The sequence below is a fragment of the Schistocerca nitens genome, chromosome 3 (genome assembly GCF_023898315.1).
Source record: "Schistocerca nitens isolate TAMUIC-IGC-003100 chromosome 3, iqSchNite1.1, whole genome shotgun sequence".
NCBI classification, from domain to species: Eukaryota; Metazoa; Arthropoda; class Insecta; order Orthoptera; family Acrididae; genus Schistocerca; species Schistocerca nitens.
Window position 1 is genome coordinate 537,862,182 of NC_064616.1, and position 24,890 is coordinate 537,887,071.

The following is a 24,890-nucleotide window of genomic DNA, read 5'->3' on the forward strand; positions in this document are numbered from 1 at the left end:
GTTCGAAATCTGGTCTGGTAGAGAAGATTATATCTTGTCATTTCAAGTTGTAGCATGCGCACACCAAACAACAGATGACAAATTATTATGATTTTTAACGCCTGTCCGTGCTTAATCAACAATGACGATGGGTACCGGTTTCGACTCCCAGTAAGACACAGAACTTCTCGTCATATCATTTCACGTTCAAACATACCACTCCTAGTTACTGGTGAAAAACAATTCGATAGTCAGCGTCTCTCCATGTGTATTCAACAACGACGATACGTGTAGGTTTCGACTCCCAGTCAACACAGGACTTTTAATCATGTTATTTCCAGTTTAGACCCGTGCACGTCTTGCTACTGACGAAATAAACCGATTTTTAACCGATTTCTCCGACTATAAGTCGGTGATGGGCTCGAATCCCGGCAAGACAAAACTTTGTCGTCTTCTCATTTCAGTGTCAATCATCTGGTTACTCATGAAAAATTACGATTTCTAATACTTGATTGTGCCTATTTAACAATCCGACTAGGTGCTGGGCTCGAATCTCCACCTAACCCAAAACTTTATGCCATATCATTTGAAATTTATAGATGCGCACAATTTATTGTTTGTGACTGAATTTGTATTTAAGATCTTTCATGGTTAGTTAACAGGACCGAGCGAGGTGGCGCAGTGGTTAGCACACTGGACTCGCATTCGGGAGGACGACGGTTCAATCCCGTCTCCGGCCATCCTGATTTAGGTTTTCCGTGATTTCCCTAAATCGTTTCAGGCAGATGCCGGGATGGTTCCTTTGAAAGGGCACGGCCGATTTCCTTCCCCATCCTTCCCTAACCCGAGCTTGCGCTCCGTCTCTAATGACCTCGTTGTCGACGGGACGTTAAACACCACTAACCTTAACCTAAACCTTAGTTAACAGGAACAATAGTAGTTGGATTTGAGTCCCGATCCCATTGTAATACAATTCCGAGGATAAGATGTTTTTGGAAATGTCATTTACTGTAATAAATTTGAGTTTACAAGATTCATGGCTTGTCATCTCTAACAACGTTTTGCCTGATATTTGAATTCTTGTGGTATTAATTTGAAGTAGGATTGCAAGCGTTGCAGTTCAGTTATCTCTTGCGGTCTTTTGCAGTAACCATTTTGCCTAATTAAAAGACTGTACCGAAAAATGCGCTGAGAACCAGCAATACAGTTGGGTGCTGTGGGTTGCATACAATTCAGGCCAAACGCAATTCGGGTCTTTTGGATACTTTTTAGCAGTATAGAACATTCCTTAGTTTATTTTTCCATTCTTGTTGCTGCAGTAACTTTCATCACTTGTTTCACTATCACGTAACATTAAATGGCCAAGCGGTTGAAATTAGCTAATAGCGATAAAGCAAGAAGTAAAGTCATCATTTCGCAAATGAACAACAGCCCACGGAGGATACTGATTTCCCTCAATATAAATTACTGCTGCTACAATGGCAGTTGAATGGGCAGAGAAGATTAGCAAGGTGTAATCGACATGTAGAACACTATTCTGCGACATTTTATACATTTCAATGATACGAGTGACAATTATTGAACGACATGAAATAAAATCGTCATAACTTCTGAATAGTTTGCGTTACGACGTTCAAACCGCATGGCTGGGCGCGGGGCATGATCGGAATTTGTATACACTATATGGTTTGGTTTAGCGACGAAGCCCACTTTCAGTTGGATGGGTTCGTCAGGAAGCTAAAATGGCGCATTTGGGGAACTGAGAATCCGCATTTTTCTATCGAGATATCTCTTCATCCTCTACGAGTGACTGTGTGGTGTGCAATGTTCACTCATGAAATAATCGGTGCGATATTCCTTGACGGCAAGTTGACTACAAACCGGTACATGATGGCTTAGGAAAATGATTGCATCCCCATTCTCCAAAGTGACCCTGGTTTGGACAAAATGTTGTTCATGGAAGATGGAGATCGACCTCATGGAAGCAGGAGAGTGTTCGATGTCATGGAGTAGAACTTTTGGGACCGCATTCTGGCCCTGGAGTACCCAGAGGCCACTGGCATGGGCCTCGTTTGGCCACCTTATTCTCCAAATCTGAAAGCATGAGACTTATTTCTGTGGGGCTACATTAAAGGCAAGGTGTACAGCAATAATTCCAAAACCATTGCTGAGCTGAAAACCGCCATTCAGGAGGTCATCGACAGCACAGATGTACAGACACTTCAGAAAGTCATGCAGAATTTCGCAGTTCGTCTGCACCACATCATCGGCAATGGTGGAAGGCATATGGAACATGTAATAACCTAAATCCTAATATCTGTAGTGGCGTTTACATGAATTAGTTTGTAAGTAGTTTTTTTTTCATATATTTCAATAACTGTCACCCTTTACATTACAAATTAAGGAAAACAGTAATGTTCGCTATATTCATCAATATAAAATAGTGTCGCTTTCTAAGCCGTTACGTAAGATAAAATTAACATTATCAGTCGAGCATTCACTAAGGAATCTTCAGTTCCCGTCTTAATTAGATGGTGCATGAGCGAGGTGCTAATGTCGACTGAGCACACACGTGAGTCAGAAAGAAGCGGCAGTTTCGTAAGTGTTCGTGGCTAGGCATGCACCAAATCCAAGCGTTAGCAAAAAATGACTCAGATGGACGCTCGTGCCCAAGGTCTTGAACAACTTCCCATTGGCCGTCGAGCACCGCACTTCCTGCCGGCAGTGACCTGACAAAATAGCACTCTCTCTTTCCTTTGCTGTTATGAGAAATTTGCCTTGATTATCCATCACATGTTCTTTATCACCTCCGTGTTGTTGTGGTCTTCAGTCCTGAGACTGGTTTGATGCAGCTCTCCATGCTACTCTATCCTGTGCAAGCTTCTTCATCTCCCAGTATCTACTGCAACCTACATCCTTCTGAATCTGCTTAGTGTATTGATCTCTTGGTCTCCCTCTACGATTTTTACCCTCCACGCTGCCCTCCAATACTAAATTTGTGATCTCTTGATGCCTCAAAACATGTCCTACCAACCGATCCCTTCTTCTAGTCAAGTTGTGCCACAAACTTCTCTTCTCCCCAATCCTATTCACTACCTCCTCATTAGTTACGTGATCTACCCATGTAATCTTAAGCATTCTCCTGTAGCACCACATTTCGAAATCTTCTATTCTCTTCTTGTCCAAACTGGTTATCGTCCATGTTTCACTTCCATACATGGCTACACTCCATACAAATACTTTCAGAAACGACTTCCTGACACTTGAATCTATACTCGATGTTAACAAATTTCTCTTCTTCAGAAACGCTTTCCTTGCCATTGCCAGTCTACATTTTATATCCTCTCTACTTCGACCATCATCAGTTATTTTACTCCCTAAATAGCAAAACTCCTTTACTACTTTAAGTGTCTCATTTCCTAATCTAATCCCCTCAGCATCACCCGATTTAATTTGACTACATTCCATTATCCTCGTTTTGCTTTTGTTGATGTTCATCTTATATCCTCCTTTCAAGACACTGTCCATTCCGTTCAACTGCTCTTCCAAGTCATTTGCTGTCTCTGACAGAATTACCATGTCATCGGCGAACCTCAAAGTTTTTATTTCTTCTCCATGAATTTTAATACCTACTCCGAATTTTTCTTTTGTTTCCTTTACTGCTTGCTCAATATACAGATTGAATAACATCGGGGAGAGGCTACAACCCTGTCTCACTCCTTTCCCAACCACTGCTTCCCTTTCATGCCCCTCGACTCTTATAACTGCCATCTAGTTTCTGTACAAATTGTAAATAGCCTTTCGCTCCTTGTATTTTACCCCTGCCACCTTCAGAATTTGAAAGAGAGTATTCCAGTTAACGTTGTCAAAAGCTTTCTCTAAGTCTACAAATGCTAGAAACGTAGGTTTGCCTTTTCTTAATCTTTCTTCTAAGATAAGTCGTAAGGTTAGTATTGCCTCACGTGTTCCAACATTTCTACGGAATCCAAACTTATCTTCCCCGAGGTCCGCTTCTACCAGTTTTTCCATTCGTCTGTAAAGAATTCGCGTTAGTATTCTGCAGCTGTGACTTATTAAACTGGTAGTTCGGTAATTTTCACATCTGTCAACACCTGCTTTCTTTGGTATTGGAATTATTATATTCTTCTTGAAGTCTGTGGGTATTTCGCCTGTCTCATACATCTTGCTCACCAGATGGTAGAGTTTTGTCATAACTGGCTCTCCCAAAGCCATCAGTAGTTCTAATGGAATGTTGTCTACTCCCGGGGCCTTGTTTCGACTCAGGTCTTTCAGTGGTCTGTCAAACTCTTCACGCAGTATCTTATCTCCCATTTCATCTTCATCTACATCCTCCTACATTTCCATAATATTGTCCTCAAGTACATCGCCCTTGTATAAACCCTCTATATACTCCTTCCACCTTTCTGCCTTCCCTTCTTTGCTTAGAACTGGGTTGCCATCTGAGCTCTTGATATTCATACAAGTGGTTCTCTTCTCTCCAAAGGTCTCTTTAATTTTCCTATAGGCAGTATCTATCTTACCTCTAGTGAGACAAGCCTCTACATCCTTACATTTGTCCTCTAGCCATCCCTGCTTAGCCATTTTGCACTTCCTGTCGATCTCATTTTTGAGACGTTTGTATTTCTTTTTGCCCGCTTCATTTACTGCATTTTTATATTTTCTCCTTCCATCAATTAAATTCAATATTTCTTCTGTTAGCCAAGGATTTCTATTAGCCCTCGTCTTTTTACCTACTTGATCCTCTGCTGCCTTCACTACTTCATCCCTCAGAGCTACCCATTCTTCTTCTACTGTATTTCTTTCCCCCATTCCTGTCAATTGTTCCCTTATGCTCTCCCTGAAACTCTCTACAACCTCTGGTTCTTTCAGTTTATCCAGGTCCCATCTCCTTAAATTCCCACCTTTTTGCAGTTTCTTCAGTTTCAATCGGCAGTTCATAACCAATAGATTGTGGTCAGAATCCACATCTGCCCCTGGAAATGTTTTACAATTTAAAACCTGGTTCCTAAATCTCTGTCTTACCATTATATAATCTATCTGATACCTTTCAGTATCTCCAGGATTCTTCCAGGTATACAACCTTCTTTTATGATTCTTGAACCAAGTGTTAGCTATGATTAACCCTCTAACCGGAACATCTTTTACTCGGCGGTAAGATGGAACATCGGTCTGCTAGACCGCTAGGACATTTAAAGTGTATTTTTCTCTATTTTTATGACTTTTCCGCACTTCTACGTTGCTTCTCTCTCTCTTTAAGGTGTAATTAAACATAATAATAGGTTTTTGAACCATAATATTTGTTAAAATACCAGTAAATTCAAGTTTATTACTAGGAAAAACTTTAATTTGCAGTGTTTTGTTGTTTACACATTACTCCTTTAGAAATACTTTTTTTTTACATTATTATAGTTACAACACAAAGAAAATGAATACTAAAATGTAATGCAAAGAAAAAATTTAACTTTTATTTTTAATTGCACAAGTCTTGCACACTTTTCGTGAACACTCCAAGCACGTTGGTTCTTCGCAAGAAATACACTTGTAGGCAGTTTTCCTCTTTTTTTGATATGGACAAAATCGACAGGTTTTTCTTTTACCAAGTGTGTCCGTCGGACACTCATCAACTCGAACAACAAATTTATTCCGTTGGCTAACGATTTGCTTTTCTTTTGCTGCCTCTTCTTCTAAAGATGAAATAATACTTTGTAGCTCTTGAGGCAGATTGGAGATTGCCAGTCGGGATTTTACGAAATCGTAGACCAAATATAGAGAAACTCTTTTCAGGAAATCAAAACGTGATACGGTTTTCTTCTCTCCAAAAAGTCCATAAAGTATACTTGCGTTTGATCCAGCCATGGCCACCATGTGGTAAAAAATAGCCAACGGCCACCTTCTTGTTTTGCGATTAGTAGAATAAACACTGCACTTCATATCTAGCGTGTCTATTCCACTTTTTGTGGCGTTATAAAAAGATATGATTTCAGGTTTATCATTTGAAACGTCAGTGTAATTGGAATGATGCATTGACGAAAGAAGTAGGACTGCCTTATTCCTTTTTGGGACATAAGAAAGCAGAGTCATTTCTTTCGTAAAGCCATAAAGGCTGGACCCAATTTCACGATCGCTTCTTGCTTGAAATTCTGCTGGTATCTGGGGTCTGTTTCTTTTTAGTGTCCCAACTAATGTCAAATTGTGAGCTAGTAGCTCCTGGGCAAGTTCCACAGAACAAAACCAATTGTCGCAACTAATATTTCTGTTTGTGCCATACAGCCCTTTAGATAGGCGGATTACAGACTGCGTGGGAATGCTCTTTTTCTTTTCTGCTGTAGAAAGTGTGGCTCCATCACAGCCTTTGCCGGAGTAGATGTAGGCATTGTAAATATATGCATTGTGTGCATCTGCCAGACCCATGACCTTAATGCCATATTTAGCCGGTTTATTCGGCATATATATACGAAATTTAACCCTCCCTCTGAAAGGCACCAAAGTTTCATCAACTGTCAAATGCGCTCCAGGGCTATAAATTTGTTGGCAGTTCCAAATAAACTTATTAAATATGTCTGTAATGGCAGCAGCTGGGTCATATTTTTCCCTCTGTTCCCTCGTGCTCGAGTCATCGAATCTAAATGCCCTAAGCAATATTCCTAATCGCTTTTCTGTTATTATTGATCGAAAAATTGGCCTCCCCAAGACCGAAGTGGAAAACAGCGAGGTCATAGGCTCCCTCGCAGATTTGAATATGCTGCAAAGAACTGTGACTCCAATCACAGCGTTCACTTCCTGCACAGTAGTGTCTCTGTAAGCTACACTTTCTTTTAGTTCAATAACAGAACGAATTTTGGCCAACTTTTCATTAGTATGCTTTACAATCGTCTCAATCATGTCGTCAGTAAACAAAAGGCGCCACACTTCACCTGGGAGTGGGTTTTTCCCCACGGTAAGAGCAGGCCCTTGTATCTTTGATAGCCGTACCTTTATTATATTGGATGCTGCTGTTCGCGTCTTAGAGCGAACAGGAGTTGATGACCATGTGAAACACTTGTTTCTTCCGTAGTAAGAAACTGGAAGACGACTCTCATCTAGAGTGTCATCAGAACGCGTAGATGAGCTAGCAACATCAGCAGGCTTCTGTGGAGTGATTAGTCTGCTTCCACCAGAAGTTATGTCAGACTGTGGTTGCTCTCCAGTTTCTTCGCGAACTGCGGTATTTTCGACTTCAAATATTTCTCGAATAGTTTCATCATCGCGATCATCATCATTGGGAGAGTCATCGTCATTATCTGTTTCATTGCGAGGATCTTGGATAGTAAGGTCCTCATCTGGAATGCATGATTCATCTGAATCCACTTCCGAGTCTGATTCTTCAAGGTAATTTTGAGAGCGTGCAAGGGCTACAATTCTTTTCGACCGATTTGAAACATATTTCGGACCTTCCATTGTAAACCTGCAAGGAAAAAGGGAAAAATGAGTTTTAACGAAATTTAATGGGGATAATTCTATCGCTGTAATAAGTTTGCGCGGTAAATTGGAGAATGTGTGTGAAAAACGGAAAGAGGAAAAATTAAAACGTTAAATACGAGTTGTTACACTTTTTTCTCGTTCTTCTATGAACACAAAAGTATTAAGCATCGTGTGGTGGCAAAAATTTCAATCAAATAGATGAAATGTTGCTACACAGAAAACAGAAGAGTTCAAAGAGTGGAACATCGGTCATACAGACCGACAAATGCGTGATACTTTTAGGAACACCGGTCTGGGAGACCGGCAAAAATTTGACACTTTTAGGAACACCCGGTCTGTCAGACCGGGAGGGGAATGCATTTTTTCGGAACACGGTCTCACAGACCGACAATACGTAACAAAAATTCTACTTACTTGAAAACAATGCATGCGCCGACAATACGTTGTTGGCCAGCTGCGGTTCGGGACCCGACTGAAGATTACTGGGCTTCTCCCCACCCTCACGAACAATGCAGCGCCGTTAGCATTGTTAATGTCAACTATGGCGGTATCTCAGACCGATGTTCCGTTCAAAGGGTTAAGTTATGCTCTGTTCAAAATTCTACAAGGCGGCTTGCTCTTTCATTTCTTCCCCCCAATCCATATTCACCTACTATGTTTCCTTCTCTCCCTTTTCCTACTGACGAATTCCAGTCACCCATGACTATTAAATTTTTGTCTCCCTTCACTACCTGAATAATTTCTTTTATCTCGTCATACATTTCATCTATTTCTTCATCATCTGCAGAGCTAGTTGGCATATAAACTTGTACTACTGTAGTGGGCATGGGCTTTGTGTCTATCTTGGCCACAATAATGCGTTCACTATGCTGTTTTTTAGTAGCTAACCCGCACTCCTATTTTTTTATTCATTATTAAACCTACTCCTGCATTACCCCTATTTGATTTTGTATTTATAACCCTGTAATCACCTGACCAAAAGTCTTGCCCCTCCTGCCACCGAACTTCACTAATTCCCACTATATCTAACTTTAACCTATCCATTTCCCTTTTTAAATTTTCTAACCTACCTGCCCGATTAAGGGATCTGACATTCCACGCTCCGATCCGTAGAATGCCAGTTTTCTTTCTCCTGATAACGACGTCCTCTTGAGTAGTCCCCGCCCGGAGATCCGAATGGGGGACTATTTTACCTCCGGAATATTTTACTCAAGAGGACGGCATCATCATTTAATCATACAGTAAAGCTGCATGTCCTCGGGAAAAATTACGGCTGTAGTTTCCCCTTGCTTTCAGCCGTTCGCAGTACCAGCACAGCAAGGCCGTTTTGATTAATGTTACAAGGCCAGATCAGTCAATCATCCAGACTGTTGCCCCTGCAACTTCTGAAAAGGCTGCTGCCCCTCTTCAGGAACCACATGTTTGCCTGGCCTCTCAACAGATACCCCTCCGTTGTGGTTGCACCTACGGTACGGCCATCTGTATCGCTGAGGCACGCAAGCCTCCCCACCAACGGCAAGGTCCATGGTTCATGGCGGAAGGTCATCTCCGTAGAACTTCATTTTCACGTTAAAGGCAATACTCTTCTGCCAAAAACGTACGTTCTTGATGCAATGCAAAGTATCGCTTTCTTTGTTGATATATCAGAATATTCGATTTCCGTACCCTGTGGGTCTTACACTTTCATGACGCTTTGGACTGGTTTCTCCATAGTGAATTATTTTTTGATACCTGCCAGGAAACAAGCGCATGACCATTTACAACGGCTTCAAGGGGCTTGTCATCAACGTCATTGTCCGACGAGATATTTTCCCCTGTGTACAGATCTTTACCTGCAGTATATATGATTGCAGCAGATATATACGTTACATCTGACTTTAATTAGATTTTGGACACATACGTGCTAAAATTGGTTCATATTCTCGAAACTGGTATTCGAGAAATCGGCCAAAAATTAATTCACTGTGTGTTATTGTCGTCATTGTTACTGACTGTGTACGAAACTACACACACACACACACACACACACACACACACGCACACACACACACACACACACACACACACACACACAAACACACATACACATACACACACCGTCCTAGGAGCAAACCGGAGGCTAAGATGTTCCCGCCTTATTTCCATCTGCGACAGGAGGGCAGCGAAGCAGACTTTTTGTCCTTATTAGATATAACGTTTTAAGGAATCAGGCCTCGTACAAGGCCTGCTATAAACTCTAGCTGTTGGCGTTTAGCACTTTTACAATACAGATGTTAATTATTTGTTCACATTCAAAAAAGTTTGTTAAGAAATGCTTCGCAAATACTTACCTAGAGTCGCAAATAGACACACAGTGACAACCACATACGCTAGACAAATTCGTGCGTATCAGTGGCGGGATTCGAATCCACGCCTCTGCAAGAGCGTCTTACGAGGGGACCGCGCAAACTCTTCATTACGAATTTCGTCCAAATTAAAGATACATCGAGTGCTTGGCTAGAGCTGAAATTGATGGGTGTGAGAGCTCCAAATGGCAAAGCGTTTAGAAAAATTAGCATTTTTGGCGGGTGGTCGGGCGAAGTATGAACCTTTCGTGTTAACGTAGTTTTGAGGCAGCGGTTGTTGCAGTGGAAGGAATACAAAGTAGTAATGCTAGGTGCGTGGGATCGAATCTCCATACGGACAGCTGCTTTTAGGACCAACCAACAACAGCCTCACAGACAAACATTATTTATATGTCTGCAGTAGATATATACATTACATATGACTTTTATTCGATGTTGGACATATGCGTGTTACATTCGTTTATAAACTTACCCAGAAAATAAACCGAAATCCTCAACATATTTTATTTTTAATGCTTTTATCATTGGCAAAGGAAAATTGGGTTAGTAAATCAATTTCAAAGATAAGAAATTACAATGAAATGAACACCCTTAGCTGCTTACAGGCGTTGACATACGTCAACGGGGACGGATGAAAATGTGTGCCCCGACCGGTACTGGAACCCGGGATCTCCTGCTTACATGGCAGACGCTCTACCCATTTTTTTTTTTACACAGACCATAAGTATATGAACCTCTTACCAATCTTGTTTTTTGAAGGTCCCCTTCCTCCCCTTGAACCTGTCCTTTACGCTCGCCAAGTTTTGCCTTCTCTACCCGGCTTCTCCGCCTTTAAAGAGAGAATGTAACTTGATGATGTGGAAACACGCTTCTTCTAAACGCCCGGCCGGAGTGGCAGAGCGGTTCTAGGCGCTACAGTCTGGAGCCGCGGGACCGCGACGGTCGCAGGTTCGAATCCTGCCTCGGGCATGGATGTGTGTGATGTCCTTAGGTTAGTTGCGTTTAAGTAGTTCTAAGTTCTAGGGGACTGATGACCACAGCAGTTAAGTCCCACAGTGCTCAGATCCTTTTTTTTTTTTATGAACGACAAACGATGTATGCCCCTTCTGTTGCCTTTGTTTGCAACATGACTTGAATAAAAATAAATGTAAATTCCATTGAGAAGGAACTCACAAAATTATTATTGAAATGTAACTGCATCTATAAATTTCGTTCTCTGTGCGTGGAAAAACGGAAAGAAGCAAACTCATTATTGCTGATACGTAAAATTTTCTTCTTCAGATGGTAATGAAGTAAAGTACGCTTATTCTGCTTGATTTTAAACATAATCCTATGAAAAGAAAAGTAAAGAAAGACAGAAACTAAATGAAGGGTATACAGGGTGTCACCTAACATTACCACTGGATATATTTCGTAAACCACATCAAATACTGACGAATCGATTCCACAGACCGAACGTGAGGAGAGGGGCTAGTGTAACTGGTTAATACAAACCATACATAAATGCACGGAAGTACGTTTTTTAACACAAACCTAGGTTTTTTTTTAATGGAACCCCGTTAGTTTTGTTAGCACATCTGAACATATAAACAAATACGTAATCAGTGCCGTTTGTTGCATTGTAAAATGTTAATTACCCGTTTGCGTGCTACGACCACACCTGTAGCATACTGTTGGCGGTAGATGTTTTGCAATGGGCGACACGTTGGATGCTCTCTGTCCGGGTACCGTTCTGCATACACCCTGCAGGCTTCAACTGCATTTCGTCGACACTCGTCATAGATGAGTATCATCTCCGCCTTTTCAGAGTTCGAATACACCATGGTCACAGTTCCTAAAACACTACACTATCACAGACGTCTGGTAACACGGTATGCTATAGTTGGTCTGCGTGCGGAGACGAATGCAGAATAACAATAGCAGCAAGCGCTACATGCGGACACTGCGACAGCTAGACGAAACCACAACAGTGCACTACAGCCACACTCGTAAACACGGTCGTCATCGTAAACATGTCCCTGCAGATGCTGCTCGCCGACCGTGGCCCGTGTTTGTTACAACACGCAACTGAACGTCGGAGGTTTCTACCGTCAACTTTAGGTTACAATATCTCCGGATGTAATTAACATTTTACAATGCAACAAACGACACTGATTACGTATTTGTTTATATGTTCAGATGTGCTAACAAAACTATCGTGGTTCCATTTAAAAAAATGTAGGTTTGTGTTAAAAAACATACTTCCGTGCATTTTTGTATTGTTTGTATTAAACAATTACACTAGCCCCTCTCCTCACGTTCGGTCTATGGAATCGGTTCTTCAGTATTTGATGTGGTTTACGAAATATATCCAGCGGTAACGTTAGGTGACCCACCCTGTATACCAGTTTCATCACTGTGCTTCCCGCAAAACAATGTAATAGATACACATAGGTTTAACTGGTCTATACTGATGATTTTCTCTGATTACTTTCTGTTGGAAATCCTCCTCCTGCTACGTGAAGTACAAACTTTAACCAAAAATCGTTCGTCTAATATTCGAAGTGCTTGGATGTGTAATGTAAATTACGCATTTTTATTGGTTACATATATTGATTTAGTTAAAAAATTTGCGTAATTTTCTTTGTATTTTTTAGTGACACATCAACTTGTGGTGCTCCGTTGTAAGGTATACCCAGAAGTCCTCCCTATTGCTTGATTCTTTTGTTTGGATGTAACGCACCGTTTGGCCTTTCAACCAGTTAATTGCTTTTTGTTTTGTTTTAAGTTAAGGTATACCGTCAGCGTTTAAAAATTCAGCAGTCGTAACGGCATTTGGCGTAGTTCTGCTGACGCTCGCTATCTTTTGTCTTATGTAGAGCCATATGTCTTTTACCCTGTCACACAGCAATCAATGCTCTTCGGTATCTGGTATATTACATAATGTACACAGCGGAGACTCGGCCAATCGAATAGAGTTAAGTTTAGAGTTCGTCGTAATTTTCTGTTTACAGCAAAGTACCAGGTAGATTTGACATACGTTGGCAGTTTTCAGCAGTGAATATTTTCCCATATTGCTTCCCAGTCATAACAAGAATACTCTTGTTCTACGTCGTTTCTGGGTTTGTCTTTCATCAAGTTATTGCAAAGTTCTTTTACTTTTATGATGGCTTTTTCACGGATCCTTGCCTGTATGTAGCTGTATTCTACGAAAAAGTCTTTCAAGTGGTATTGTCCGTTGGGTATGTGTTGGACATTTATAGGTGCACTAACGTCAGCAGGAGCTATTTCGCTTAACAAATGTGCAGAAAGGGTACCACTTGGTTCCTTATATTGTTTGTATGTGGTAGAAACGTATAAGGCTTGCCCTTTTTTGCTGACATCGGTGAGATTTAACCCACCACATTTCGTTGGTAGCATCAGAATGTCATATTTGACTTCGAAAATACGCCCGCGGCTCACAAAACGTCCTAGTGTAGATGCGATGCTTTTCAACAAAGTCGCAGGTGGTGGCAGAACTTGTGCTACGTAATTAACTTTGGATGTGATGTATACATATACCGCTGTTACTTTTCGAATTTCATCGAGTTTCCTAATACTATGTGCTTGTACAGAGGCGCGTATGCTGTTAAGTAATTTTCGATAATTCTCAGCAATAGTGTGCTTGATATTTCTTTTAAAAGCTATGGCGAGGCATTTCATGGTTACAAGCTGCGTTTGCGTCCCAATTCCACGGCCGATGTTGCTAATCTCCGACTTTGTTCTATTAAGTTTTGCACCTGATGCCTGTTCATATTTTGTTAGTGTGTGTAGTGCGCTCTGTACTTCAGCGCCATTCACGACGAGGAAGCCAACATCATCAGCGTACGCCTTGCACATGAGCTTTTCTCCATGTATTTGTAGTCCTTGTAGATGTTTCACAAGGGAGGCAGGCAGGGTCTCGATGGCGATGGCGAAGAGTACCATTGACATTGGATGCCCTTGCCTAATGGAGCTGGTGACGTTAATCGGGCGGCTAATGTGCCTATTGATGACAAATCTGGCTGAGTTGTTTGTTAATGTATTTCTTACTACTGCAATGAAACTAGGTGGGAAGCCAATTGCACCCATGGTCCGAAGCAGAAAACGATGATTAACCCCGTCAAAGTCGAGTGAGATGAGAGCACATTTTATTTTGCAGACGTCGGCCGTTGAGATTAGGTCCCTGTAATCACAGAGGGTCTGGAGAATTCTTCTGTCTTTGCCCACACTTGTTTGATAAGGTCCCGTGACGCTGGTCATTGTGGTTTTCAGCCCGCGAGCGAGGATGCGGCCAAAGGTTTTGTAATCGCTGTTTAAAAGCGTAATTGGCCTGAGAGCGCTTACAGTTTTCGTGTTGGTAGTTTTTGGCACTAACACTACGAGTCCCACACGAAATTCTTTCGGGATGTCATTTTCAGGGTTTAGCAGTTCGTTGCAGATGAGAGTAAACTTGCCTTTTACGAGGCCACTGAATCTGCCATAAAATCCTGCCGGAATTCCGTCTGCCCCTGGAGCCTTATTTTTCATGCTTCCATATATAGCTTCTTCGACGTCTTCTTCAGGCACTTCCGAGATGAGAGTTTGTGCTTTCCGGTGGCATACTTTGCCCTGGAGGTTGATCGTAAACTCGTCTTGAAGCTGTTCGTCAACTGGTTGACTAGACATTAAGGATTCAAAATGCTGTACGATAGCCTCTTAAATCTCTCTTTGCTTCGTCAGCTTCCTCCCATCATCAGTTGTTATTTCAGATAATATCTTGCGAGACGCCCTTTTGCTTTCACGAATGACATGATAAATGGAAGTAACCTCATGCTGTGCTACATTCTGGGCACACGACCTTACTTGGTAGCCTTCCAGTTATTTACGCCGAAGTGCTAAAATTTTTGCTTTAGTTTTGTTAATTCTTTCGTAGGCGTCCACAACTGTTGCATCGAACTTGTACAAATCCCTTAGACATTGGAAGTCGAATTCTGTAGTTGATTTGTATCAAAAGTTTTTGTCTTTTGAATAGTTTATGAAGAATCTCCGTATTTTAGGTTTGGCATGTTTCAGCCAGCAGTCAGTGCTAGAGTTGTACTAGCTAAATTTGCTTTCACACTCTCTCCACACCTTGTAAAATGCCTCCTGACAAGCATGGTCTTCCAGATGTGACACGTTGAGCTTCCATGTGCCTTTACGTCGGTAGGTCCCTTGTTTTATCAGATTGATTGTGCATATGTACGCAGCATGATCTGAATAAACGGTAGGCCATACTTCGGACTGCAAAATGATGTGTTTCAAATTGTGCGTTACATATATCTGGTCGAGACGGCTCGCTGAGTGACTCGTGGAGTGGGCGAAGCCAGGGGCTGCACCGTGCATATGTTCCCATGAGTCTATTAGTCTTAAGTCAATAACTACACGTTCCAGTTAAGTACACTTGTTGAAATTGGGAGTTTGGTCTTTGGCATGAAAAACACAGTTAGAATCTCCTCCCAGGATAAGGTGTTCATATTGAGTTCCAAATAGTGGGACAACTTCTTTAAAGAACTCCGTTCTGTGGTGCCTGTTACTGGATCCTGAAGGGGCATACACGTTGATGACTCGCATTTTATCTATTGCGGCCGCTATGCCTTAATGTTTGGTAGTTTTACTGCATCTTGGACTACTATGCCCCCCTTTGTGAGTAGAGCTGTGCCCATTTCCGCTCCATGCCCTGGGTTTGTAATGGCGTTGAAGCCAGGTACGTTACCAAGCTCAATGTCTGTCACGTCTTGTAAAAGTATAATGTCACTGTCAGAATCATACATAAAATCTTTTAAGTTCTGTAGTTTAAAGGAACTACGAATCTTATTAAGATATACTGTCGCGATATTGTATGCTTGTATGTCAGACATTCTTCGTTCTACTTGATCAAACTTTAAAAAACATTCATCCGTTTTGTCTCGCAAGCGTCAGCTTTAAAACACATTTTAATAATATTCCCCGGTAGCAAATGTTTCAGTGGTGTGTCTTTGTTCTTTAGAATGTTCGTTCACGGAGACGTCTTCGTTGAAGAAATCAGCCACTTGTGGGGCTAGCTTACAGTCTCTCATAGTTTCTGAAACTTCTGTCATTACTTCGTCGGCATCGTTATGGTCGCTTTCGTCTGCCCAGCTGGTTGAGGTTGTCGTCGTGGGTGGGACGAATGAAGCTTCATGAGAGTGACTCGTTTCTTGGGGGTGGGTGGATGCTTTCTTTGTTGGCCTTCCTCGTTTTTCCAGCGCAGAAGGGGAACGCTCCTCAGAAACTGGTGTCGCTTTCGTGTTGCTATACATCTGTTGGCTTAAGGTACTACCTATTTCCTTCGCTTTTTGTCGGAGTGTGGGAGCTGTCTCCTCTGCACCTTTGCGCGCCAGCCGGCGTTTCTTATTTATCTTTGGAGAATTGCCTCTCGACGGACTTTCTTCAGTATCCAAGTTAGTATCGCTTTCCTGCACGGTGTGACGGTCTTCAAGTTCCGGCGGATCTGCTGCTTTACAGTTGCAGGTGCCTGTTTCTGTGGAAATTCCACTCTTGTAGGTCGTCAGCTATGACGGCACTGACGTCCATCGGAATGTCAGTGTCTGGAGAATTTGTATTCGCCTACGATTCAGAGGATGAGGAAGCAGTCGGCCGTTCGCGTGCAACGGCGGCGTAAGTTCCCGGCAGTGTTGTCATCGTAGGTGGCCTCGCGGCCTCGCCAGCCGGCAGCTGTGCAACGCGCCGCTGTATACATTCTGCGCGAACGTGCTCAGGCTCGTTACAGGCGGCACAGGTTCGCGGTTGGTTGTCTTAAATTACAATCCCTCTATACCCGCAGACATTTATGTATGACGGGATGTGCTTTTGTAACTCTACTCGAAGCTGCCGTACGCCATTTAGTACTGGGAATTTATGCGCGCTTGACCATTTCTCGGCAAAGTTGCTGAGCACTTTCCCGAAGGGTGAAATTACGGCATTAATTTGGTCTGTTGTAATCTCAAAAGTCAACTCGAAGATTCCAACTGTGCGAATACCAAAACCAGCATGTGCAACGGTGATTTCACCAACGTCTCCATGTGAGTGCTTAAATTTCATGACACCTCCGGAAGACTTAACTATTTTCTCGCACAACTCGGAATTACGCATTTTAACAAACACGACACAAGCTACAATCGACAGGTGGATCCCGATTATATCATTAAAGGAGAGCTTCACATCTTCTTCTAACCAATTTTCTACTTCAAACGACTTGGGTCTGGCATATCGTGGATCAAAGGTAAGTTTCAACGTATCTTTTCGACTTGGTTGAGCCATCACTGCATATGACTCATTACTTCTGGAAGTGTTCTATAAACAGAGTTTTAAGCTGCAGCAAGCGCAAGACTTACCACGCGGAAGCACAGACGGCGCACCGCACACCACACCACGTCCTACCTCCACGCCGTCCCCCGGCGAACTCAAATCCATCTGCGCCACCGAGGTCACAGAGGATAATGCGACTGCAGGGATTTATCTCTGGCACGCCTCCCGCGAAACCCACATTCTCAACGTACTAACGTACTGTCCCGCACTACATTCGTAGTGCCCCCGCCCATTATACTCATTACTCGCGGCGCGTTGCCGATTCCCGTAAGAGTTTGGGCACTGTTTGTACATTCGCACAGAAGAAGAAGATGGTCAAGTGGCCGGTGAGCCTTAACTATATATATACTATATCTGTTATATATATGCTATATATATACTATATCTGTTATTAGTATATATATATTCAAAGATATGATTATACTGACAACGCCCACGAGGAGTCTGCAAATAACTTTCCAAGTAGGGACTCTAATGAAGCATACGTGACTTCGTATTCCGTTAGCTTCATTTTGACCTTCGAGAAACGTTAAGCCTAGTTTGCAGTGAATTGTGCGGTGAGAGGGAACCTATGATGAATTTAAAACCAAGTACGTTCTTCTATAGATACTTTCAAACAGCTATGTAATTCTAAAATTTGCTGCCTTTATAACGTGTGGAAGAAGCTGAAAAAAGTTTTGCTTCCCGTGTTTTACGTTGAGTATAACCGCAGATCGATAAATAATCAGCTGTAGATACTAGAACGATCGAATTTTGTATATGAAAGTGTCGTGTACATCTTGCAATCCTTTCCTCCAAAGTTATTAAGAGAGTCCTCTTGGATGCTTTAACTACAATATACGCTTGTAAATTTATTTGCTATCCCAAATTTCTCTTTGTCTTTTCTTTTCATGCCTATTACTAAAATATTAGGTTGTGCATAAGCTCGTAGCGTTTTTCCATAAGTCTAATAAACACGACAGATACAAAAAACAGAGACATTAGTCATTAATAATATACCATTCGTCACTATCTACAACAGAAATCACATTGTTTTGAGGCGAAAAATCATCCAGCCATGTTCGGAGCCAATGTTTATCCGTAAAGTACGTTCCCTGAAGTTTGTTCGAAAGAGAGAGGAAAGGATGAAAATCTGAAATAAGAAGATCAAGTGAATAAGGTGGGTGAGGAATGGCTTCCCAATCCAACTTCTGTATAGTGCTTTCTGTCAGTTTAGCAGAATGCGAGCGGCCGTAATCATGGAGTACCATCACTTCACTCATTCTTTCTGGATGCTGTTCTTGGTTGCTACGTGTAAGACGTCACAGTTGTTGACAATGAGTGTTAGCAGTGATTGTTACTCCTCGGGGAAGCTATTCGTTGTACACCATACCGTCGCTGCTCCACCAGATGCATAACATTATATTTTGTGGACACTCGCATGTGTTTGTACGGACAGTTGCTGTTTTTTTTTTTTTTTTTTTTGGACTCAATCATTCCTTTCTTTTCCTTATATCTGCATTAAGACATTATACCTCATCACCAGTAACGATACAGGATAGGAATTATTGGTGTTGTTCACAAGCCAATTGATGACGAGCAAGCAGATATACACATACTACAAACGATAAAATGGTATTATGTAAACTCCAATAGCAAAAGTGAACTACAAATAAAAGATGACAATTGATAAATAAGTCCATAGATTCCGGAATACCAATACGAAAACAAAATGTCCTTGAACGTATTCATCAAACTAATATTTCTCAAACAATATATTGAGCACCAATTCGCTTTGGTTGCAGTGTAACGTAAAAATTAAAAAAGGAGTTTCAGTATGGGGAATCGATTCCACGACACTCGGTTTATTGTTCTATACTCTTTAAGCTGTGCCAGCCGCTGCCTGGAAATTTCGTAAACGTAAACAGGTCATGCCGCGCCCACTCACGGCAAAAATGGTTTTTCTCTCTAAAAGCTTGTTTATCTGGAGCTGTCACTTGCGTCACTTTCATTGCAAATAAATCGTAACTTAACGAAAAACGAAGTCATATTCTGTTATCTCAGGTTCTATACGTGATCATCCACTGTCTCTCACTGACAGAAAACTGAGCAGAAGAATAAGTAAATAATATTGAGTGTTTACAGAGCTGTAATATCCTGTCCAGAATCCTGTATTACTTCTAGTTTCAATGATGCTTCTTGACTTGGAATCTGTGAGGCGTCGGATGTAGTTGCGAGAAGAGGATTTCAGGCCAGGCTTCAAGAGCGCAGTCACAAAGAAAGTCAGCTATAGCCTGTTGTTTTCTATTGGATTGATATTTGCACCCTATGGTGGATTTTCCATGACGTTAAGGCTCATGCTTCCTTTTAAACATATTTTTAATTATCACATTGCTCTTTGATTTGCTTTCTGCCTATATAATTGAAAAGTAATATAGTAAGAGTGAGTTCTGTAGGCTATTTTTTGCTATTGCAACTTCATCTCCCTCTTCCCCTTTATTCTACCCATTCCATCCTCCCAAAAATATTTAAAAGATGTCTTGTGGTAATTATATACATTTAATTTTTCCTCCCACCTCTCTTTCTATATCTCTCTTTCTTTTACTCACTCGTGTCACGTGTCAGTCACTCCATCATCACAAAGCTAGTAACAAATCAAGTAGTTTTCGTTGAAATCAAACTTTTTCTTGTCATGTCTCCCTCTACCCCATTCCTATTTTATTTTACTCCTCTACTATTCCTTCCAAAACCGCATGCTTTTAAACCCTTGCTTTATTCTTCGTTCTGGAAACATCCGTGCCTCGACTCATTTCTTCTCCCTCCTAAGATAAAAGTAACTATGACGTACTGTTCTGTAAGATATACTTCTCTAGCTTTTCAGTCTTCTATATCGGAATTATCTCCTGTACCCCGTACTATACTTTTTCCCTTCTCTCTCTCTCTCTCTGTCTCTCTCTCTCTCTCTCTCTCTCTGTCTCTCTTTTTCTCTTTCTCACTGTCTCATGGACACACACACACACACACACACACACACACTCAGTCTTAGTATCCAGAGAGTCGCAGGACGCAATAACTAATTTCAGTACCATATCAGTTTCTCCAGTAAGCTAATTGGTAGCTATGGAAATTGGACAAGCTTCATTTAGGCTAAAAATGGTGAAATAACTATACGTTTCCGACTTCTAGAGTGATTAAGTGAAGAGGTGCGATTATGTAGGTAGTTGTCAGTTGTGATGGCTGGTCAGCGCTATTTTTGTTCAAATAGTTCAGAGTAGAGACGTGGGAAGTAGTTATGTAGAAGGAGCTGGTGTTGTTAACCAAAGGCAGCAGCACTTCGTGAAAATAGGGGAATGAACTCAGTGGTTTCCATGAGATCTGATGTGAGTTTGTTGTGACTCTCAGATCTTTCTTGCTTGGAACATTAGTTTGGTGAAGTTTTCCTTGCTCTAATTATTGATGGTATTGAAGTGTTCTAATTGGGATTTAAGCGCTGACAGTTAAGTGAAGACCGACAGCAAAGTATGTTGCTGGTTCATTGGTAGGAATCTGTAACTGAACGAAATATTCTCAGGTTGCTGTATAGCTGACAGTATAATGTAGGTAGTATCGTTTTTATCCTCTACTCGTGGGTCAAGGGGACGCTGGTAACCCTTGATTAAATTATTTTGGTGGTAGTCAAGATTTATCAGTTCATCCACCCCGACAATAATTTTTTCTCTTAATGGCATGAGTACCTCATTTAGTGATACTGCACACCTTATCGCATCCAGAATTTGTCCCTAGGCACTTCGAACACGAGATGCGGAAGTAAGATAACGTCTATGATGCGTATTAGTTGTTTGTTCTTTAGTTTTACGGTGTTAAGGTCAAATCAACTAATAGATGCAATTAACTTCCTTAGGTGCCCGAATGTTTAATGTGTTCCATTGTCACATCAAAACCGTTGAATTAGAATTTTTCGAGTTATTAATGAATTTGTCAGGTTGTTCCGTGTTGACTAGAACTTTGGGGCTGCTAGTCTCGAAACCTATTTGTTATTCATATATGTTAGATTTATGAGACCCACAATTTTTACTTAAGTAAGAGTCGATGAGGAGTAGTATTAGCAGACAGATTGATGTTCTCAGCAACTATCTGGGATGCTGTTTTTACATTTTGAATAGCCTCCTAGAATTTTGACTAGTTTTGAACATTCGATGCTGAAATCAAACGATGTAATTCGTCAATCATTAACTATTTCGGCTGTATCTCTTCATTTGAACTTTTAGCCAGAATGGGGAACAATATTCAGATAACACTCCATTAGATTACGTCCAGGATCATAGTTTATGTACCATCCACAGACTTGGTGTTGAAGGTGCGGTGAACGCCTGGAACCATTGTTCGTCGCTTCCATGACAAGGGCTTAGTCACGTGGAGACGAAATTAAGTTCTCTACCTACTTAACCAATTGTTAGATGTCACTAATTATTTAATCAAATTACATATTCACAGAAAAATTTAAATTTTTTTGAGTGATTCAGAAAAATGCTGGTTTTATCAAGTGTGTAATTCACGAAATGCATAAGTTTTCACCTTCAGATGTAACACGTACTGAATAAAGGTCATGAGCCGACTTACTGTGCAGGAGTCCACTTAAAATTTCATTGCCCAATTTGTACCAGGCTGTTTAAAGAAGAAGGAAAACACAGATGCTATATACATGCCGTACAGTCAATAGGAACCCACAGCTAATGCAGCTGTCTGCACTGCCACATTACCATTGCGCTAGTGAGCCACTGCTGTATTGTCTGCTCTCTCGTTGCCATAGGGATGGTTAATATAGATAATTTGTGACGTAAAAAACGAAATTAGTTTTATTTTCAGCGTAGAATAACCTTCCACAACTGACAACCAAAAATTCTATAACCCATATTGTACCTTATGTGAGAATCATTAAAATTATTTAGTGGCAGTGATATGTAAACAGCGAGTGGTTTTAGTGGGATGGTTCAGAGCCAGTCGAGGAAGTAACCTGACCATCATGGAGCTGCCAAAGGTGTTATGCGATATTGTCAGTTACACTAGCCACAGGAATAATAAACCTGTACAGCCTATGGTTTCCCTTAGCAGGCCTGGATGTGAGGAGCGTAGCTCGCATCTCGAAGAAGCAACGCCGAGCTGACCCAGAACTGAAATATCCGAAGTATTAATCAATGACATTTACTCTCGTTCCTGTATCTAATCTTAGTGGCTAGAGCGTAGATTTCAATAACAATCAAATGCATCGCTTGCAAGATAAAAATCGTAAGTGAGTGCGTGTCACATTAATTACTGTATCTCTTTCCTAAGCGTACTGCAAACTAAAATGCTCATTCACCAGACGTGGTTTATTTGTTTAGGACATCCGCGGTGGTTGTAGTGTAATCATTATGCGTACTTAACACACCTTGTGATCGTAATAGACATAAAAACTGTATTTCTTGGCCGGGCAGTGTGGCGGAGCGGTTCTAGGCGCTACAGCATGGAACCGCGCGACCGCTACGGTTGCAGGTTCGAATCATGCCTCGGGCATGGGTGTGTGTGATGGCCTTTGGTTGGTTAGGTTTAAGTAATTCTCAGTTCTAGGGGAGTGATGACCTCAGATGTTAAGTCCCATAGTACTCGGAGCCGTTTTTTGTATTTCTTGAGAACACTCTGTTTGACACAAGCTCCCAAACGGGGGAACGCATTTGATAAGCCAACAACTGAGCACTGATTGCGAAACGTGAACATTCACAGAGTAAATCGCTAAACTACATCTAATTTAAAGCCTCAAATGCGCCATTACCAAAAACAAGTAGCAGAGGTGAAGAAAAGTAAATCAGGGCGTTTAAAAACCAACACAATGCGCTAACAGTAGAATCTTTAATATTTCTAAAGTAAAACTGTCTTTCAATCAGTAATAATCAGAGGTACGATAAGTAACTCCTGCCGACATTGTTTCTGAAACAATCAGTGCTGATGCTTTGTTCATAAAAGGTTCTGATGAGAAGATATACGGTTTGCAGTACGCTTACGATAAAGTTGAGCCCGCATCTCGTGGTCGTGCGGTAGCGTTCTCGCTTCCCACACCCGGGTTCCCGGGTTCGATTCCCGGCGGGGTCAGGGATTTTCTCTGCCTCGTGATGGCTGGGTGTTGTGTGCTGTCCTTAGGTTAGTTAGGTTTAAGTCGTTCTAAGTTCTAGGGGACTGATGACCATAGATGTTAAGTCCCATAGTGCTCAGAGCCATTTGAACCATTTTTTTTTATAAAGTTGAAAATAGCAGTAAGGGGTTCACCTAGTGAGGCGTGGGACTCATTTGCAAATCATGCCTCGCAGCCAGTGCAGATTTTTCTTGGCTTATTGCCTGTCGGTTTCATATTAACCATTTATTTACACCATCACAATATTTATACAATGGCCAAGGAGAACATTATGACACAGACGATATCTCCACCTTGGCACAGATAACAGCGGCGACACATAGCGGCATGGAAGCAATGAGGTCTTTGTAGGTCGCTGGAGGGAGTTGGCATCACATCTGCACACACAAGTCACCTACGTCCCCTTATACCAGGGAGGGGGGGATGAGCTCTGACTCCTCGTTCGATCGGGTTAAGTTAGTCGGGGGCCAGCACATCAACTGAAACTCAGCACTGTTTTCCTCGAACTACTCTATCACACTTCTGGCCCTATGACATGGCGCATTATCTCTTTGAAAAATGCCACTGCCGTTGGGAAACATGATCGACATAAAGTGGTCTACGTGGTCTGCAACAAGTGTACGATACTTTTTGGCCGTCATGGTGCCTTACATTAGATACACTGGACACATGGACGCCTGCGTGAATGTTCCCCAGAGCATAGTGAAACCGTCACCAACTTGTCTCCATCTCGCAGTACAGGTATCTAATAGCTGTTCCCGTGGAAGACGACGGATTCGCCACCTCCCATCGGCATGATGAAGAAGGGCTCGGTATTCATCAGATCATGCAACGCACTGGCACTGCGCCGACGTCCAGCCGTCGATATACTGGTGTTAAAATTAGCACATGCATGGATCGTCGGCTGCGGAGGCCTGTCGTTAGGAGTTTTCGGCGCACTGCGTGTTCAGACACACATTTACTCTGCCCAGGATTAATGTCTGATGTTAGTTCCGCCACAGTTCGCCACCTGTCCTGTTTTAAAAGTTTACCCAGCCTACGACATTCGGCATCTGTCACGAAAGGTGGCCGCACAACCCGACGACGTCTGGACGTGGTTTCAGCTCCGTTTTCCCACTCGATGAAGACACTCACAACAGCACTGCTCGAACACCCGATAAGCCTTGCAGTTTCCGAAATGCTTGTGCCGAGCCTCTGAGATACCAGAATCCGTCTTCGGTAGATAGCATGCCTTCCCCTTTCTACAGACGGACAGCTCGTTCACTGATACTTTGACTAGCAGTCATCCCTCGCCAGGTGACACTGCTATCACCTAGACGGGTTTGTATTGATGATAGGTCGGTGGTCATAATTTTCTGGCTGATCAGTGTATGAGAATCAGCGAGGAGCATTTGCAAGAATAGACTGCTACGATGGGTGGCAACTTGCAAAATAAGGTAACCCTCATTATTTTGATCTCAGATCTTGAAGAATTCAACATGTCCCAAAACAGTTATAACTCTTACATTCTGTATAGTTTTAATAACGCCCTGAAGATAACTGTAGAGCACATTTGCTTGACTGTAGCCATTATTGCCCACGAACTCTTATTTAAC